Genomic DNA, 3,157 nt, shown 5'->3' on the forward strand with positions numbered 1-3,157 from the left:
ATGTAGAGAAAATTTAAAGAAAATGCATAGGTATTTTTCACTCATAATATGAGCCATCTGAAATATCCCTAAGGACTAGGCTTAGTGGTCATCTGTACTGGATTCTATCATTTAAAAAATGTATTTATTAAAATATCTCAGTGAGTTTCCTCCTCAGAGCAGTTTGTCAGATATTGATACTTTTCAGATAAACTTATTTAAATCTTTGTAGATAATATATTTTGAGATCTTGTTAGGATCTTTGCCAGTATTAGTAAAGAGAGATTATGCACAGATGATCATAATATGTAGTCCTTTACTTTTAGAATAAAAAGTGTGATTACTCATTGTTCAGAGAGAGAGATGTTTAGATAGAATTTGCTTTATATGCAGGATTTCAGATAGTTTCACTGTATAGCTAATTCTCATGTAAATCTCATTTCAAAAGTATTTCTAGAGTGTGTGAATCTACATCTGGTACCCATCTTCCATGGCTAATATATAGTAATTGAATTCTAAGCAAATCTCTTATGAGGATTTTAATAGAATTATTGCCATCTCTGGTCAAAGAAGCTGAAACAGAAACATTTTCACTAGCATCTAACTCTGTTTGTTCATATATACATGCATAAAACCAATATCTAATGTGGAAGACTTCATAATTTGCAATGACAGATCAGAAAACCTTTTGGGAGAGCAGTGAACCTAGTTTTGTTCACTGTTTTTTAACAATTTTTTTGGTTGGTTTTTAACATAATTTTAAGAAGATAAAAAAGATATGTAACCTGGGGATGGAAAAGCTAAAGTGTATACAGGAATTCTTAGAATTTTTTTTTATCTTGAAGATTATATGTATTACTAATACACTTAGGACAACAGTGCCTAGAAAATGGCTCAGTACGTGTTAATTATTACTAGTACTAGTCATTCTTTTTATAACAAAGAAGCTGCAAATATAACATTAACTCACCTCTTAGGATATATCTGAGAAGGCTGAAATTTAAAAATCCACTGAACAATTAAAATAGATGTGCTGCAATCTGCATTTTTCTCATAGGACCTTTAGGCCTTCACTGCAAGTCTACTCTTGCTCTACAGACAGGTCTGATGTACTTGAGCATCTAGTTTCTAGGCATGCAATAGGTTAGAAAGGAAGAAAGGAGTTGTATTGGCATATCAATAGCAGTAAATTGCTGACAGTTATGAAGAAAAGCAAATGTATATTACCAAATACAGCAGTCTAAGCCTTTATAGTGTATGGTGCAAATAGGAAAATAGTGGAGCAATTTATGTTCATAAAAATATGACCAAAAGTATCAGCCCAGATTCTGGTTGTAAATAACTCCAAATCTCACTAATTAAAGCAGAAAAAAATTATCAAAAGGCTATCTGGTAGCTCACAAAATGGACAGGAAAGCTGAAATCAGGCTTATAAAAAGGTTAAGAACTCGGAGTGGTTTATATAAGATGTTATGATTCTTCTGTTGCTATTAGGCTGATTTCTTAATTGCCCCTGTGCCTTTGAGTCACCACAATGCCCTAGTTGGCACTGTGCGTGCTGCCAGAAACAGAAGACAAGTATCTGGCCTTATCAGCTTCTGTAGTAGGAGGGTACTGCCCCTGCCCAGATTCTCACGGTAGAGGACTACCCCGAATAGGAAGGATGCTTGAATGCTGCAACCCCAAATCTTAAAAAAGAACTTTAATGAATTGAGATTGTATATAATAAAAGTTAAGGAAAGTTTTTATAAAAACTGAGGGGGACACTATTTGTCAAAATTAAAACATGTACATATTCTTTGACCTAGAAAGTACATTTAAAAGAATTTATACTATAAATTTGCACATCAAGAAAAGTTATATATACAAGGACATTAATTGCACTTTTATTTGTAAAAGCAAAAAACTGAAAACAACCTCAATGTCTATAACTGGGTCAGATGTTTACAGCACATCTGTATAATGGAAAACTATCCCTTAAATAGAATTGGGTAATCTTTATGTACCAATACTGAATACGCTCCAAGGTACATTAAGTGGAAAAAAATCAAGCTGGAGATATTTATATAGAAGAAAAGGAGCTAGATGTTATAGTGGGATTATATTACAGTAGGATTGTTAATACATAAAATATCTGTAAGAACATAAGAAAGTGGTAATAGTTGTTTCAGGGAGGAGTGAGAGATGGGTAGGAAGGAGACAGTTTCTCTCATTCGTGGGTTTCTTCCTTTGTTTATTCCATTTAATATACTTCTCATCTCAGATAATGTGTTCTTCATTTCAGACTGGTTCTTTTTTATAATTTCCATTTCCATTTTTATGTTTTTTATCTCTTTGTTGAAGTTCTCACTGAATTTATCTACACTTCCCAAAAGTTCATTGAGCATCTTTGTAGCCGGTGTTTTAAACTCTGCATCTATTAGATTATTTGACTCCATTATATCTGGATCTCTGTTCTATTCTCTCATATGGTTTCTGCTTCTTTGTCTTCCCATTTTGGCTGCCTTTCCGTGTCTGTTTCTATGTACTAAGCAGAGCTCTTAAGTCTCCCGGTCTTATTAGTGTGGATTTGTGAAGTAGGTGTCCAGTGGCACAGTCCTGAGAGGGGTTCAACTACAGGCCAAGTTTAGCCCAAGCCTCTACCCCTCCAGGGCCACCTGTCAAGATTCAGCAAGCAATCCACAGATGCTGTGCTTATAGTTGCCTCAAAAGGCCACACCAGAATCCGAGGCCAGCTGCTTCCGGTGTGAGTCTAGGCCCTGCTTAGCAGGGAGCACCTGACTCGCTGAGGATATACCTAGATGTGGCTTGTAGGGATCGGGAGTTGGGGGAGGCGGGGTTTCAGTAATCCCTCTGGGTTGAGCTACCTCTGTTATCCAGTTTGATGACATTATGGCTATGGCGACACTGTGTCCGATGCACTGGGAGAGGGGAGGGCTCAACAGGGAACAATGGATACTGCTGGCACTTCTGTACAAAGCGAGTCTTGCTCCGGCCCTCACTCTGACGATGTCTCCCTGTAAGTCTCTGGTGCCCCCCTGGACGCAGCCAAATCAGCACTGGTGCTCAGAGCGAGCAGGTCGGTCACCACGAAAATCCGCTCACAGACAGGGCCCCTTTAAGAGGTTTCTGCTGCTGCCGCAGCCTCCATCTTATTCAGCTGCTCTGACCCGGCAGC

Source organism: Pteropus vampyrus, unplaced genomic scaffold, assembly GCF_000151845.1.
Source record: "Pteropus vampyrus isolate Shadow unplaced genomic scaffold, Pvam_2.0 Scaffold141, whole genome shotgun sequence".
Classification (NCBI taxonomy): domain Eukaryota; kingdom Metazoa; phylum Chordata; class Mammalia; order Chiroptera; family Pteropodidae; genus Pteropus; species Pteropus vampyrus.